Genomic DNA, 18,166 nt, shown 5'->3' with positions numbered 1-18,166 from the left:
GTATCATAAAGCCTCCAGGAGGTCCAAAACTGATTGCTTACTGTATGTAGGAAAAGTCATCATGTCCAGTCTGTTCCCATGAACCTGCTGTGGTTTCTAGTAAAGTAGTAAATTCAACCCAAAAATCTCTGCATTATCTTATAAGGAATCTATGAAGCTGTGCACCCCAGCTTCTGTTCCGGTAGGTTTTCATGTATTGGGTTCCAGCGGAATAAAGATCGGCGAGTAGAGGCAATTGATTTCACAAAGGCAATATATAAACGTTCCAACTCATTGACTGACAGAGAAAATGCAAAGCAATTCTGGGGTTGGGTGTGGCGATGAGGAGGGTCCTACTTCTTTTGCATGTGCCATCCACTTGGCGGTTACCCTTCCCCTGTCGCGACATCATGTAGAACTGTTCCCCTTGGCTTCCGCGTCCTCCGCAGCTGTCACAGTTTGGCTACTATTTTGTGGCACACTCCCATCACTATTTGTGTGAAGTCAAAAGAGAGATCTGCTGTAAGTTTCGACGAGCAGCTTACTCCATTTCAGACCAACAATTTTGGATGGAGGTCCACCTCTTTTTTATGAATCTGGTGCAAAATAAACCAGATTTTCTGACCTTAATACGTTACATCCGATTTCTTTTTGCACACCATTCTGAGGTGTAAGTCACAACTACACTTACCAGTAACTTATGCCAAAGTAGCTTGCAGCAAACAAATAAATGTGTGTGAATCGGTCCCCACACTAAACGTTATTGCTTTGCTGAATGTTCAGTTCTTTGATTTTATCGCAAAGTGTTGTTGTTTCACAATATTTAACTGTCTGCTAAAATTCAGATCGGTACACCATGTACTCGCATTGCTTTGGATAGAAAGCTATCAACACTGCATTTCACTATTTAGAACTCTTCATTTTCTGGGGAGTGCAGGGGGCTTGAACCCTGTAATGTTCTAGTGCCAGTTACCAGCAATATGAACATCTGTGCCACCCACCCCCTGTTTATGGTTTACAGTAAACCGGGTTAAGACCACATGCTTGACTACAAACACAAAACTCTTCCAGATGGTCGTTAACTCCCCAGAAATGCAGCTTCAGTTTTTGCGATCAAAATCCTCCTCTGCCCCCAACTCCCAGTGCGCCCAGCCACAATCTGTCCCTCAGGTGCTTTGAATACTCTCTCGTAATGTAATGGGTTATTTATAGCAAGCTTAATACCCAGAGGTTTCTAAGCACGGACCCGAGTCATCTTGCTTCCAAGACAAGTGCGTTGCCCCTGAGCTATCCTCCCGAGACGTACGTTCTCCCTGGAAGCACACTGATTGGATGAGCGCAGAGTGAACAATCTTTGGGCAACATTCTCAATGTTTCTGTAATTTATAATTATGGGAGGAAGTGTGAGCAAGGGCAGCACGTTAAGGGACTCTTAAGTCCGTTATACTTACAGGGGCTGATTAGCAAAGAATGCACAAGGGGTAACTCTGACCTGCTCTTAACTTATTCTGGAGCGGGCAATTCGAGTCTTAAACTTACTACAAGTCACTGTATCTTACTCCTGACTTACTACGAGTAAGTCAGATTTACACACAGCAGCTCCTTTGTGAATCAGCCCCCCAACCTTTTTCTTGTGGGACCAGAAAGTACAGGTTGTTACCTAAACGCGCAAGACTGTCATGGGAGAATAGCTCACGGCAACGCGCAAGCCAGAGGACACTGAGCAGCACAGGTTCGATCCCCGGGTCCGCACTTAGAAACCTCTGGGTATTAAGCGTGTTATAAATAACCAATTACAATTTTTGCTGGAAAATTCCAAAGAAGAAACATGTAATATGGTCTGCTGCCACATACAATAGAAAAATTAACATGTTTACAGAGTGGCAAATGACAGCGTTTTAAATACACCGATGGCAGCTGTGTGTTACAAGTCCCAATAACATAACAAGCAACATAGCAGAATGGCGAAAAAAAGAGAACAGACAGTTAATAGGATTCCAAAAACATAGACGCGTTGGAAAAAGTGTACATTTGAAATAGTCACCTATAAATCTGGTTAAAAGTTTAAACTTTAAAGTCCAATCGAAAGGCGGAGTCGCCCCCCACACCTGCAAAAACATATATGACCGAATAGAGCATTAAAGAAGGCCTGAAGTCGAGACACTTTAAACATGTATCTGCAAATGCTGCATTTTCCAAGCAGTACATTGGTTAGAATTGGATATACAGGAACAAGTCACATGTTCCCACACATACAAGCCGGGCACTGGGGCCTTTCAACTTTTGCAATTGAAATGGGCCTCCTACCCCAAACAAGCAGTTTGAAAGCTGGCAGAGGCGTTGCTAGGGGATCCTGGGGAGAGGGTGAGGGGGGTCTATAGTCCAGGGTCTTTTGGTTGTATACCCAGATGGAGGCTCAGGGGCTACAACCAAAAGGCTAGCTAGCCCTGAGTCCCGACATTAGCGTAGCCCCGGATCTTTTCCAGGCCTAGCAACGCCACTGCAAGCTGTACAGCGCAGTCGGATACCCTGGGTTTCCTGAGATGCAGAGGTTCATGAGTACAGCCCAATGAATGGTGTGCAGAGCCCACACGTTGCGGAATAGAAGAAACCTTGGAGCCTTGCCGGGGTACGCAACAAGAGATGCAGCGGTCGTTGTGCAGCGCATGAGTTGCTTGCCAAATACATCCAAGATGGCAGATACACGTTTTGTAACCTTAGCTACGGGAGCAGTGGGGCAGTACTCGAGTAGCAGAGTATTTTGCACTGGCTGCATTCAACCACAAGCTCTGCTTACACCGAAGGCCAAGGGGACCACAGTCAGACAATTAAATGCCCCACTCATGTCCTCACGACCCTACAAAAAGGTCATACATTGAAGGAGGAGTCTGAGACTTAGGCAATCTGCTGTACAGGATAGGGAAAGACAATGAGGGTCATTACGGGTTAGCCAGTAACCTGTCTGCACTACCGGCGGGTTACCGGCAATTTTGCCTTACCATTGCTGGTCCCTGATAACCCAGTGTTACTGGTATATTACGGGTGCCAGCAACGGCTGCAGAGGCGTTGCTAGGGGGGGGCTGAGGGGACTATAGCCCCAGGTCTTTTGGTTGTAGACCCTGATGTGGAAGCTCAGGGGTTCTAACCAAAAGGCTAGCTAGCCCCGAGTCCTGATAGTCCCGACATTAGCTTAGCCCCAGATCCTATACAAACCTAGTAACACCCCTGAACGGCTGTAAGTTCCTTTTGGTTGTAGACCCTGATGGAAGCTCAGGGGTTCTAACCAAAAGACTAGCTAGCCCCGAATCCTGATAGTCCCGACATTAGCTTAGCCCCAGATCCTATACAAACCTAGCAACACCCCTGAACGGCTGTAAGTTCCCATTCCATGGAGTCCTATAGGACTCCATGGAATGGGTTCACCACAATCACCGGCTCCGGTAGTGGCAGTGATTGGGGCAATTCTTTGCCAGTAGGGGCCTGAGCTCTTGGCAGGGCAGGCTGGGCAGTAGTTCACTGCCCCCTACCGGAAAACTTGGAGTGTGCTAGTCTGGTAAAAATGCCAGATCCGGTATTACTGGAATTTATTCCACCATATCTACCGGACTGGCAAAATCATCATAAGGCCCAATGTGTCAAGGAGAGGATATAGAGTAGAGAGGAGGAGAAGCGCAGAGAGGAGGGTGTGGAGAGAAGTGAGACAGAAGAGCAGAGGAGGTAGGGAAGAGAGATGGGAGGAGGTGGAAAGGAAAAAGAAGAGTGGAGGAGGCTATAGGAGGAAATGTAGACCAGTGATAGAGAAGAGCAGAGGAGGTAGAGAGGGGAAAAGGGAAGAGAGGGGGACGTGCAAAAGAGAGGAGGATATGGCAAAATGTTTGACAAATAAGAGGAGGAAGCGTGGTGGAGTCCTGAGGCAGTTAAAAAGAGAGAGAAGGAACAAGGGAGGAAAGTAGTAACTAGAGAGGGTGGCAGAACAGAGAGGAGGAAGGCAGACTGAAGGGAGAAGCAGGTGAAGGGGAGGATGTGATGGGGAAGATGGGGGGAAAATCTAGAAAAGAAGGGAGTAGTAGGAGAGAGAGGGGGATAAAGGAGAGAGGAAAGGATGATAGAAAGAAAGTGAAGAGCAAGGCAACCCTCAGACCCTTCTTCCTAAGCAATATCACGCAGAGTTGCAGAAGCCTGAGACTACACCAAAACAGTGTGCAGGCCTGTCAAACCTCATTGCCTGGCACCACAAGGAGAGGGGAGCCTGCCTATCTTTGGGGTTCTCGCAGCTACATAATTGCACAACACATAGCGGGTAACAGGTGAGGGTACCTGTGAGCAGAGTACAGGTGGACCAACACAAGATCCTGACACCATCAAGAATGATCCTGCGAAGGCCGAGAAAGGATTGCACAACACAACAAACCCTGAAGACCAGGAGTGTCCCTTTGCCCTGAAGAAGGTAGACCTGAAAGGAATGGTAGAGAACCAAAGGCTGACTGATCTGTAGAAACCCTGAAACCACCCTGCTTTTTACTGGATATAACCCTAAAAGGTCAAAGAGACCCTATATATGGTGTCCAGCTGTCTGTTGATTCTTTGGCTGTGCCGCACACCACTGTGAAGACATGGTGTTAGTCTCCCTGTTAGTCTGCAGAATGTCAGCTCAAAGGTTAAACAGTTGGGCTAGGCTTGGGGCGTGCCCATGCTACTGGCAGCGACGAGGATCATGCCACGTCTCGACACTCCTGCTCTGAAGGTGCCTAATCCGCTCGGCCTGCCACCCCCTTGCTGTGAGGTTAGTTCAGGGCTCTACTGCTCAAGAGCCACACTGCAGAACTGGCAGGCTAGCAAAGGGACCTTGAGAACCACAACCATAAGCAAGCCTGCATAGATGGGGGCCAGGTGCCATCATGCAAAGTTCCCCAGCGGAGATGCCGACATGATGAGGGCAAAGGCCATACAAAAATGACTGCACAGAGATATTGGCCTATGGCACAAATTAAGGGCATTCCTGACTAGATCCTTTTAGCTAGAAATGACCATCATATGCTGGGTTCATCTCTGCAATTCCGCTCAGAAGAGTCACAAGACACGAGACTACCGCAAGCCCAGAATGTTCAGGTGTCACTGAAAGTCACAACCCTGTGATGCACTCTATTTCTCGCCCAAATTACTAGGACCCTAGACAACTGATCCTTTCCCCAATTTTTAAGAAACATGGCATTGGTCAATGCAGAGTTGACATGCATCGAATGTTAGAAAATACTTTTTTTGTTGTTACGCTGTTGACGGCCTTTTATCCGCCGCCATGACTATAAGGAAGACGATGACCACTACATCCGACTTTGGAGCTTTTTCTTAATGTAGGTTTCTAGCTTTTGGGTGTCTGCAAAGTTGGTCTGGGAATAGTTTGCTTTTGCTTTGAATGAACTTTGCATTTTTTATAAATGTACTTTCATGGCATTGTTTTACAAGTCAAGTATGAGGATGAGGTTCCCTTCTTTAATGTCATTGATGAGTAGAACTCGTCAAAGCATAATTTGAATGATCTATTTTATTTTTATTCCGAGGATGTTCAGGACGGTACTCCCGCTAATTAACTTTGCATTGAATCATGCAGGTTTGTCCAACTCCAGGCCCGAAGGCCGGGATCCTGAAGGGGATTCAGGATAACCCTCAATAATGTTCGTGAGGAAAAACGCACACATATTTAGAATCATTGTATGCAAATTTATCTCATGTATATTAATGAGGGGCATCCTGAAAACCTGACATGGATCCGGCCCTCGAGGCCTGGAGTTGGACAACCCAATGTCATATGGGTCTGGCAAGGATTGTGCCGCGGTAGCATGTCCACATTTCAGCCCCCCCCCCTCCCCTTCTTCCCCCTCCCAGTTTGCATTTTTTGTAACATGCCCTTTATTATCAAGACAGGTGTCATCTTTGAGCCGGAGCTGGTGGGATCAACATGTGGTGTTATTGCTTTCCTGTATTTGTGGCCTTTTGCAGGTGCTCTTGGCTGCACTCTTTCATACGGACTTGTTTTATTAGCTGTCAGAAGTTCCAGGGCTAAAGGTAAGTTCGCATAATCCTTCACGGGTTCAGAGGATCAGCCACTTTCCTGCCAGCTTGTGTGTTCGTGTGGTGTTGCTGGCTGTCTTCTTTGAGATGCATGGCTTACTTGAACTGTGCTTCACTTGTGTATCCTCTGACGACTGTTGGTGCAGCATCGTGTCCATATGTCACATTCGCATGCATAAAGAATTTGGCATTCGGGTGCTTGAGTTTGCACTGCAGTTAAAATGTGCCAACCCATCAACCCCGTTTGGAAATGCCAGAATCACCTGCCATTGTGAGCACAGCAATGAGCGAATTTCTCAATGGCAGAGACACTCAATACATCTGATCATGAAAACTCCTCACATGTAAGGGTTCCATGCTTTCAATATAGGCTGGAATTTGTCAGTCGGTCTATACCATCTTGTCCCACCCGTTTGTTCTCCAACTACATTTTCCTTTCATGCAGTCGATTCTTGACTGGGCCACAATGGCCTCTATGCTTGGCATGGGAAGGTTATCCTGGGATCCAATCCACCACACTCCACAGGTCCGCTTGAGTGCATCTCAAGTCCATTGCGCAGTAATACAAGGATCCAATCCACCACACTCCACAGGTCCGCTTGAGCATCTCAAGTCCATCGCGCAGTAATACAAGGATCCAATCCACCACACTCCACAGGTCCGCTTGAGCATCTCAAGTCCAACACACAGTAATACAAGGATCCAATCCACCACACTCCACAGGTCTGCTTGAGCGCATCTCAAGTCCATCACATAGTAATAAAAAGATCCAATCCACCACACTCCACAGGTCCGCTTGAGCCCATCTCAAGTCCACCACACAGTAATAAAAGGATCCAATCCACCACACTCCACAGGTCCGCTTGAGCCCATCTCAAGTCCACCACACAGTAATACAAGGATCCAATCCTCCACACTCCACAGGACTGCTTGAGCGCATCTAAAGTCCATCACACAGTAATACAAGGATCCAATCCACCACACTCCACAGGTGCGCTTGAGCGCATCTCAAGTCCACCACACAGCCAAACGTATTATCAATGATTCATTGCTCTTTGAAACTGCCTCACATAGGCAATGGTTTTTGATTCCAAACATGTTAGAATATAACTTATATTCTGCAATCCTGATGTATACATGTTAGAATATAACTTATATTCTGCAATCCTGATGTATGGCCTATCACAACTGGATCTACGTGCACCCAAGCGATCGCACAATTTACCTTGAGCCTCTGCATCCTTCTTTGGTCTGTCATACTTGCACACTTTCCCCCCTCCTATTCTCTCCCCCCTGCACCTTTTCCTATGCGGACTAAGGTCTGGATGCTGTGGCAAAATGCACCAACTTACAGACAAGACTAGCTGCACTGAGACCATCATGGTCATGATTGTGTGTAGTATAAAAGCTTTGTAACATAGCATAATATGACTCAGCCATGCCCTGGCACCACATAACACTGGTGGGCCATACATAAGCTCACGCTCAAGGGCTATGCCCCCCATATTGGATCTGAGCCCCAGAGGCAGCAGCACAGGGTCCAATGCTGTGGCACTGTAGTAGAATTCAATGTCCATACATTGTATGAAAGGTCCTGCTCCCACGATGCCCTCTTTTTAGAATCATTGTTGAGCTTCCAGTACCCTGTCAGATTGACTGTACAATGCATAGCCATTGTTGGTAGTGGATGTTCCTTCAATCAGTACATCTATTTGGTTTGTGACCACCTTCCCGCGTACTGGCATGAAGCTGAGTGGTATCCACAAAGAGGCATCAGATGGTAAAGCATTCGTATGCCAGTTTTATTTGGGAATTTACAGACAAAGGGACCAGCTGAAATGAGGTAAACGAACAAAAATCAGCTGGGATGTCTCCAAGGCAAGAAAAGCAGGACAGTCTCTGGGAAAGCTCACAGAAGATAGTTTGCGTTGTGTGGCAGTGTAATTCTGTTCTGTTGGACTCCTCTTTCACGAGGAAAAGGCTACCGGATGCGGGCGGTTGATATGAGGGCATCTTTGGGATAGCACTGCCCCCATTTTGAGGGTGGAAGCATCAGTTTCTACCAAGCATTGTACACCTTGGTTGGGATGTTGCAACACCGCAGCCGTGGCAAAGGGCATTTTCAAAGATTTGAAGACCTGTTGTGCATCTTGTGAGCACCAGAAAGGAACCAAAGGCTTGGCCAACTTTGTAAGTGGAGCGGCTATAGCCGAAAAGGAGTATTTAAAGGGTCTGTAGAAGTTTGCAAATCATAGAAAGGCTTGCAGGGATTTGAGAAATGTAGGTGCAGGCTACGCTAGGATAACCGGTAACATAAATCTCAGGAATTCGACTTGGTTGACGTGAAAGAGAACCTTTTCTAGCTTGTCCCTCAAATGATTCTCCTTTAGCCTCTGCAACACTGTTCAGGCATGGCGAACAAGTACTGATATATTAGGATAGCACCGATATGGATTCCTACGAATAAATCCAATATGTCGCTGAATCGTTGTTTACAAAATATTGAAAAGTTTCGGGGGCATTACATAATCTTAAGGTATTCATTATCACACACTTGGTACAGAAATCCTTCCTCTATTCATCAACCTGTCCAATCCTAACTAGGGTAAAGTCACCGTTTTCAGTCCAACTTGATAAATATGCGGCAGAACGGATTTGATCCAAAAGAGCCAAGATGAGGGGGCTGGGATATCGGTTACTTATGGTTACAGCATGAGGCACTGTACTCATTATAGGGCTGGCGGTCTCCCTCCCTTTTTAGGGACAAAAATAAAGTGAGTCAATCAGTACTCGAGCAGGGATGCTTGTCCTGTCGGCTGCCTGAGACCTACATTTGCAGGTTTGATCTTGCTGGGACTTGTCATCGATCTGACTCATCCATATACCCCATCTCAGGTCGAGTCATGGAGATTTTGTATTATGTCTCAGTTCTTTTGGGGCACGATCGAATGTAGTGGCCTTCTTTCCTAGAATAGTGGCAAAGGGCTGAGGACCTCTAGTGTCAACGTGCTTCCGGAGACAACAGACTTCCAACTGAGCCAATCTGCAAGTTCCTGCAGGGCGTCTTTGCTTCCCCCTCTTGAGGGTGCTCCCACCCTCGGTGCAGGTCATAGGATAGGGGGATGCTTTTCTCCCTTAGGCTCTGCCAGTCGTGCATCTGACAGGAATAATATAGCGAGTTATAGCGAGTAACTCGGGATAGAAATTGGGTATTGAAGGAACCACAGAAGCACCCTTCAAATCCTCTGACAAGCCCTTATAGAGTAAGGTTGCTCCCCTGGTCTTGCGTAAAGATTGGGTGAAACTGGTGACACATTGCAGAGCCCTTGAGTGCCCGGCATAATTTTATTTATCACTTTACCTCTCTCTTTCTCATTCACTCGTGTTTTCCTTCTCTTACTTTCTCCCTCGACATACTCATTCTTTGTGCTGATTTCGAGCTGTCAGTCTCTTATGTAGTCGTTCTCCCTCTCTCGTTCTCTGCCTTTCTCTCGATTTCTCTTACCCTCAATTTCTCTCCCTTTCCCCCCTCCTCTCTCTGGACATGTTTTCCTCTTTCTCTCACCTTCTCTCTTTCCCTATGTATTTTTTGTCTTTCTCTATCTGTCTTTCTCTTGTGTTCTCTTTCATTTATTGTCTCACTCACTCTTCTCCCCTCTCTCTTATTCCCTGTACTTTATGTATGTTTAATAAAGTTTGCTGTGGCAATGTCAACTTCCACTCAGCCAACTGGTCCTGCCTCGTATTTGGGTATCGGGGGTGAGGAAGGGGGATTTGCAAGGGGACAGGGGAGGCAGAGAATGGAACATGGACAAGATGGGTGAATGACTGTGAGTATGTGGGGACGGGCCCCTGATTAGGGCTGTCGGCGCTGCGGCTTTCCAGAGTACCCCTCCCGCTGTCACCTCCCGCCATTAGCCCTACAGGCACTGCACTCCCCTCTTCTATAATGTGCACTCTGATGAACATGTCATTAGCAGAGAGGCGGCAGCTCTGCCAGTGTGCACCTAAGAGGCAGTTTGGCTGCTTCCAGTAAACAGGAAGCAGATGATTACAGCACTGGCTGTTCCGCCAAGGAGCCAGCTCCGACCGCATCAGAGTCACCCCAATGAGTCAGGCATTAGTAGTTAACTACCTATGCTGCACCATCTGCTCGGGGATGAGTGATGGAGGAAACATGGCGAGGAATCCTGGAAACTTGCCTAGAGTCAGTCTGACTTCAGACCCCTCTTCATGTTAAATTCAATCTATTCAGTTTCAAAGCTGAAGTCTACCGTCTAGTTGGAAAATCGACCAATGTGCATTTAGACATGAATGCAGGCTCTTTGTTTGCCCAAATATTTGTACTGAACGGTTCTGTATGGGCAGGATTCGAATGCACAAAGTAGCGCCGTGCAACAGCACATGTGTGCAGCCTGCATGCAACACTACATCACAAGAGTAGAATTATAGTGCTGTTTCTGAAATTACACTATAACCTGTGTATTAATTAATGTAACTACTCTTTATGTGATATAAGCCTATTCATTTTCACGTGTACATACATTTAGTGTGAGGGATAGATATAATTGGATGTGATGTCATCTTTTTGAGTTGAGAGGTGTTTATACATACTTGTCATAAATAAATGAAGAAATACATCTTTTTAAATATGAAACTCTAATAACGAATTACATTTTTAAACAAAATATCTGCTGACCCTGATTCCTAGCTTTCGCCACTGCCAGCAAACAATTAAATTGTGATCTAAGCACTGCCGCAAAGACACCTGGAAAACACCATCAGACAGCTGCGTAGAGTCGCAAAGAAATTTTTGGAGTGCGGAAAAATTAAAAGGTCCTTTCCTTGAGGGTAAAAACTGCAACAAAAAAAAATGAGGATGCATCTTCCCCTTTAGCTATCCCCTTTTTGTTTTGCTGAACGACTGTCTCCCCTTTGTGTGCAAGTCTCTGTCCAGGATGTATATTAATGGGTTCTCCCATGATTCCTTTCCTGGGTAAGTAGTCCTTCCATGTCATATTCTCATAAGGTTTCCCGGGACTCGCAATAAATCCTCCGGCTGCCAAAAGGGTTCCCTGGGTCTTTCTCAGGGGCTATTTGCCTGCAAACTACTTTACAGAGACCAGGTCCAAGATGTGGGGCGGGTTTGCAAGTCAGTTTCTGCCACTTTTCCACAAGATACTGGGCCTCATTACAACCTTGGTGGTAAAACGGGCACGGCTGCTGCCGGAGTTGCAATTTTTCCGGCACCCGTCAATGAGGAATTACTGGGTAATTCCAACATTGCCAGACCGGGTAATTCCTGCATTGCCGGGTGCCGGTGCCCGTCAGTCCCCATTCGAGCCCCACTTAGTTTCAATTGCCTGACCATAATTATTGGGACATGCCTGACTGACTCTCTCAATACTTCTTAGGCCTCTTCCTCTTCTCAGTACCAGAGTGGTCTGAATGAAGGAAAATGAGGGGAGATGGTTTACAACAGCCTATAAAAGCAGGGGGAGGGTAAGTTTTGTTCTCACCAGAAAAGAGGAAAAACCATGTCTTGCCTGTGGCTATCCTCTCCTCCCTCGCATCTTCACCCCAGGGTCAGGATGCAAGAGCTATGGCCTTTCCCATGCCACCTGAGAAGAGGATTGAAGGGGAGTAGGAGTGAGGATACCCTTAGGTTTCTCATACTTCCTCGCTCAGATTCTTGACCTCGCTCGCTCTACACTTCTTCACAATCTCATTTGCTCCCTCCCCATCTCTTTGATTTTCACCTGCTCAATGTCATCTTCCCTCTCCGCTCCTCCTTGATGTTCAACTCCTCCAACCTCTCTTGCCTTCTCCTAATCTGCCTGACTTTTAACTACAGCTGCATCTTAGCCTCCTGCAGCACCCGCAGCTCCTGCAGCATCTACAACTACTTCTCCCCCCCTCTACCACCTTCAACTCCTCATGCACTTCAACTACTCCCCTGCTTGCTGCACCACTACTCCAAATGCCCAGACAATCTGCTCCTCCGACTGGCACTGACGGTTCAGGTCCTGTGCACTAATTGGCTGGATTTAAATCAATCGTAGGATGAGGAACATTCCGAGAGACGATTGGCCGATTTCCTTTTCGCGCTGTGGCATGGATTTTGGCCAATTTAAAGACCTCAAACAGACTGGCAAATTCCCCAGCAATTTCCCCATCACCTTCTGTGGAACAGTTTGGAGCAATTTCACCCATTAATAGTGTTCACCATTACATTTATGTTTAAAACCTTTTCCAGATCGTAGGGTCAATGCACACGTTTGCATTGCAAAGAGTTATCTAAGCCAGCTGCAAACAGCTGGAAACTTAATTTTCCTGGCTATGCCTCCATCTTTTTTGCTTTTCTTTTTTGTGGGTTTAAAATGAACTTATTTCACATCCAAATGGGTAAGAGCTTTCGGGGCTCGTGTTCCTACTGCAGGTTCTTCAGGCAGCATGACTGCAATGCTAGGAATGTGTAGGGGAGAAGGTACATTTAATTTAAAAGTTAGCTGTGCTGGCATCAGCACGAGGCGAAACACTTCATAACCAGAGCAAATATTTTCCTTCCTTGAGCAGAACACTTCCTGCCTCCCTTTGGGCACTGAGAGGACCTTATGCAGGCCGGCCATCATGCATGCGGCATTACACCTAACGATGTTGTTTCTATCAGCCTGGGGTGAATACTTTCACTGTGGGGGGAAGCCGCAGGTCATAGGAAGAGCACCCAGACCCCAGGGGGTCCTGGATGGAGTCCAGTGGCTTTAAGGGTGAAGGCAATGCGCTTACTAAAATATGCTATCACAGAATATTAATATCAGCCCGCCTTTTATCTTGGACACTTATCCCCTCGTTCCCATCCTCTTACCTTTACCCTGCTCTTTTTCTGGTAAGAGGGCATTAAGTCTCAGACATGTCTAGTCGCTCTGAGACTACCATGGTGGGGATTTAGCGCGGTATAAAAACCTGTTAACATAACATAAGATATACTCTACAAATAAGAACCTTCAGTTCAAAAGCTGGGTGCACATCGTCTGGCCACTCGGTGCCCATGCACAAGTCTGTAGTGTCTGTGTTCATCTCACAGAGGCAGAGAGGACTCCAGGACCACCAAGTAGAGGTTTCCCCTGCATAGCTCCTAAATTTTGGAATGCCCTGCCCAACGCCCTTCGAGCTGAAACCTCCCTCACCACCTTCCGCAACGCAAAGGCCTTAAAACTACTCTGTTTAAGTGACTTCTCGTTGCCACTATCACTGCTCTCCTCATACTGACTGTAACCAAGTATGCATAACTGTACAGACTGTAACTGAATGTGTTTTTTCATGCTGCTCTTGCTTTTAACTTTTATGCTCCTCTGTAACCAGAGATGTGCTTGTAACAGCGCCACAATGCCTCAGGGCTGCTGTGCGCTATATAAATGCTAATGAATAAATAAATAAACAAGACGCGCAAGCTATCGGCCAGTAGGAAAGAGGGAGAACGGGTGGGAGGCGCCCTTCCAGCCAGGCTCCCATAACCTGGATGACCGAGGGTCACTCATGGAACCTCAGGGCACTCCAGGTTCCATGGCATTCCACCTTCCATCCCAGGTGGCTGGTGCAAGCCCCATGCGACAGAGTCCTGCTGCATCACGGGAATTGGTATTTCTAAGACCGAACTACGTTAGGTGATTCTGTAAATGCATTTAGCTGTTTTAATTTGCTACAAGTATTTGTGTAGCCCAGTGCCCGCCCACTGGGACTGGGAGTGGTCTGGAGGAGAAAGGCTACAGACAGAGAGAAGCAGTCCTGGCTCTAGGGAGGGACCAGAGGGGGAACTGGCCCCCTTTTCATAAAGCCTGCCCCCCGTGGCTTGCCCCGTGCAGTGAGCAGAAGGAACCCAGGCGCCCGGCCGGAGCAGCTCGCAGAGGAACAACCCATCGTGACGAGGTCCCTCCTTGGACAATGTGCAGTGGCGTGTCCAGGCTCTTTTGACTGGGGTGACCCAAGTGGGGCACTGGCTTATGCAGCGGTGGCATGAAGTACCAGCGCGCAAACACCCATAATGATCATCGTTTAGGATAATGGGGTGGCCAATCAGATCCCAGGGCTAGCACGTGCCACCCCAAGCCGCTCGCAATGTGTTCAGCTGAACCATGTGCACACACACACACTGCAGTCAATGTGAGCTGCAGCGCTGCGTTTCCATCACATGCCCCCCTGCCAGAAGACTGCGTCATTTCCTGTGACTTTCTCGCATGCGCTGTAGTCTCAAGGGTAGAGCTGCAGAGCAGGGGTTCTCCATGTAGGACAGGCAGGCTGGATACCCCATACCCAGAGCGTCACATCTGGGAGTCAACCTGACTGCTGTACGTTTCCTGTGGCCTGCCATTTTGTGCATGCCAAAAACACTGGTTTGATGTTCCTCTGGCCTGGATTTACATGTATCCAGGGTGGTCAGTCAAAATCTCGAAAACAAAATCTCGAAAAAAAAAAAAGTCGAATTACTCTTTTTTTAATTATATATTTATTTTGGGGTCCGGGATAAAAAAAAATGGGTAAAAAAAGGGGGGGATTGAGGGGGAACCCCCCCATTTCGAATTAAAAATGGCATTAAAAAAATGTGACTTTTTTTTCGAGATTTTTTTTTCGAGATTTTTTTTTCGAGATTTTGACTTTCGAGATTTTGACTTTCGACTTTTTGACTATAAACCATAGGTGTTATAACTACCAAATATAATAGTACTCTGTTTGTCATCCTCTGAAGGGCTGCCTGGGCGCTAACGAAATTTGAAAGGGAAACTGCAGGTTGGCACATGCCAGGCTGACTGTACTTGGGCGTGTACAACCTGCAGGTCACAGGTGTGAGTGAGAATTGAGGACTCCGCCTTTCACCCTTGTGAAGTCACTGAAATCAATGCCCCTGAGTTGGCAAATAACTCCTGTTTTGTGCCAACAGGCAACTCCATCTGTGGCTCCATCCCCCCCTGCATTGGATGCTTGCATTGCGCACAGACGCTGGCAGTAGGTCCGTTAATCCACTGAGCTATCTTGCTCTGGTATTGGGGCCCGTGAGTTGGATTGAGCATCACGAACCACCTGAAATCTCCCAGGCCGCCTTAAACTTTCCAAGAGGTCCAGGGGCTTGAAAGGGAGATGCGTGGCTAGTCAGCCAGGGGAAGTCTGAATGGTTCTAGAACCGTCTAGAACATTGCTGGGGTTTGGGAAGAACGTTTGAGGGGCTATACAAGTTTTCTTGGGTTGTTTGCCCATATATAAAGACGACTAGAGCCATACCCATTAAAAAAATCCCACTGGCATAGAAACATATTAATTTGTGTTACCATGGATACCTGACACAATGTTTCTATGAGATACTAAAAAGGCTTTTCATGTACTCCGGTAAATTCCTCAATAATCAGAAACACTGGTGCAGAGGGGAACACGTTAAGCCCGAGAGCATTTGATTACAGAGAACAATAGCACTTGGAGCCTCTGGGGACACGTGTGTAATTATGGAACATGGGCACTGAAAGTTGTGTTAACTGCCCTAAGGGGAAGGCAACCGGTGTCCATTACACAGCTGCCCTAAATCACAGTGCGTACCACGGGAAGCTAGTGTTTCTAACACATGCATGTAAAAAAAAAAGGTGATATTGTGTGAAACATGGAACAGGAAAATGCTTGGAACTTTCACATGTCTGTAATTGCAGAGCACTACTGGAAAGACTTGAACGGCTGCCATATATTTGCCAGTGTTTCTGCTGGGGTTCTTAAACTAGTAGCCCAGAGACAAGGGGCCTCATTCCAAGTATGGCGGCTTGGAAATAAGGGTGCCGGTAGCAACAGACCGCCATACCACGAGAATGCCGTTAGGGGCACGGATCCCCCCGCAGGGCTGACCTGGCGTGTTTTCAGGCCCCTGCCACCATGTCTCTCACTGAAGCACCGGCACTGTTAGCAACGGTGTCGGTGCTGTCGTGTCCCCATTGCCTTGAAGTCCTGTGGGACACCACAGGAATGGGGATTTACTGTTCCGCCGCCACTTGTGAGATCTCTGTGGCAACGGGATATCAGGTGCAGAATCAGTGTTACTGGGTTAGCGGCAACCCACCGGCAGCCCTGGCAGGTTACCGCCGACCTCGTAATGAGGCCCAAGATCACAGTCTCTAAAACCGTAGAACAATACTGTGAATATTACACAGCTGCATGAAAATCTAAGGCCGCCCTGTCAGGATTCAATCTTATGATAGAGCATGTTTCTGGGCAATCCCTCAACCCTCTGAGCTATCTGGACATTGCAGATGTGCACAGAATGGTCTTGTCAGCATGCAGCCTTCCCTTCAGATAAGCATGTAGTCAAACAGACCCCCAATGGGTTCCCTTTGTTGAATGCATTTTGTGCAGCCAGTGTCCAGCCGAGGTGAGTTCTGCATGCACTTACATTTTACAACCCAGGAAAAATTAAACTCGCACCAGCCGCCTACGAGAAGCGCTGAAGCGACACAGCTGCAGGACTTTAACCAAAGGCTGGACTTGGGGCAGAGGCAGTCCTATCTGATGAACAGATTTGAAACCTTGAAGGCTGACAATGAGAGTAAAACACTGACAAATACTAAAATGAAGTATTTAATTAAAAGTATCTTAATTCAAGTCTATCTGCACAATTGTGTTTTATTTTTATTTTACTTTTATTTTTTATTTTATTATTTATTAGTACTACTCTGCCACAGATATAACACGTGACATGGTAACAGTTGCAAAGCTTTATTCTTTACAGGGTGGGACTTGAGATCATGTATGTACTTTCTCTGAGGTTATCAATGAGGTGGAAGGGCGTTTGCTTCTCCAAAACATCTGAGCAAATTGTGCAGGAAGTGTATAACCTACAATGTGTCTGGGCTCACTGTCAATCAGTCATTACCATAGTACATCTCTTTTACTCAGCATTAAACCATAAAGAGTACAACAACACAATATACATATCATCAACATACAAAAACACAATTTAAGTACATCAAGGGGTTAATACCCTGGCTACATCCGATAAGAACCATGCGCTCATAAATAGGACTAATCATCCAAAAAAACATAGGGAGGGAGAATACTCGCAACCTTGTCAATACGTTTAAAAAATATATACTCACCTAACTCAAAAATGTAAAGACTAACCTACTAAAATATCCCTTTATAGGGGCGAGAACCCTCGCCGCCCCCAGCATTGAGACACATCTTACATACACAGATACTGAATCTCCTGGGTAGTTATTCTTCAGATGAATCCAAGCCTTTAGATCAGGGACATAGTTCCCTCCTAACTTTAGCTCTCACCAGCCATGCACTACTCTACAGACCTTCTCCATGTCCTCTGTCCAGTTGCACTGTTCCAGGGCTTTAATGGCAGAGAGACTCGAAGGAATGGCTTTAAATAGATTGACCTCAGGGTACTTAACCGCAGGCACAGTAAGAGGAAGTGTATCCCGATTTCCCATTTGTGCCACACAGGGGGAATCTGTCTAAGTTACCTTTACCCCACAATCTCGTAAAAGACTTCCTTTATCCTACAATGAATAAAAAGGGCCTGATCAAAGGGGGGTAGTAGTGGGTCTAAAACATGTCAAAGCCAGGATCCTGCTTTATCCTAAGGTAACCAGAACCCAATTTTAACTTTTTGCTTGCCAGGACCATTCCCCTTTTCATGTGGGGTACCATTTCTTCTTTCTGTCTATTAGTAATACTGGCCTCCAGCTGCTTCTATGTTTACCCTTACAGTCTGTTGCCAGGGTTACAGCGCTCTGCATGCTACTTGCACCTTCAACACCACAGCACAGTCTCAGGGTTATAAGGTCAATGTGCATCTTCACAGTCAGTGCCCGACCCACTCTACTGGACAGCCTCTGGGTGATAGTGCACAGCTCACTATGCTTGAAAGTCTTAGAGGTGCAATGTCCTGTTTTCCTCTTTCGACCAGTGCCCGATACCCTCACCCTTGGCTTGGGTCGCCCCCCTCACAGTTCACTTCACCTCTTTTTATCTGCAACTCACATTGCCTGACTGGTTGCGCGTATCCCTTACCACAGCAGTCTGCACCGTTTTTCAGAAAAAGAGAAGTAGCGCGAGTCAGGGTGAGGGCAACGATCTG

The sequence above is a fragment of the Ambystoma mexicanum genome, chromosome 12 (assembly GCF_040938575.1).
Source record: "Ambystoma mexicanum isolate Mex_15411 chromosome 12, UKY_AmexF1_1, whole genome shotgun sequence".
NCBI classification, from domain to species: Eukaryota; Metazoa; Chordata; class Amphibia; order Caudata; family Ambystomatidae; genus Ambystoma; species Ambystoma mexicanum.
This window is presented reverse-complemented; position numbering follows the sequence as displayed.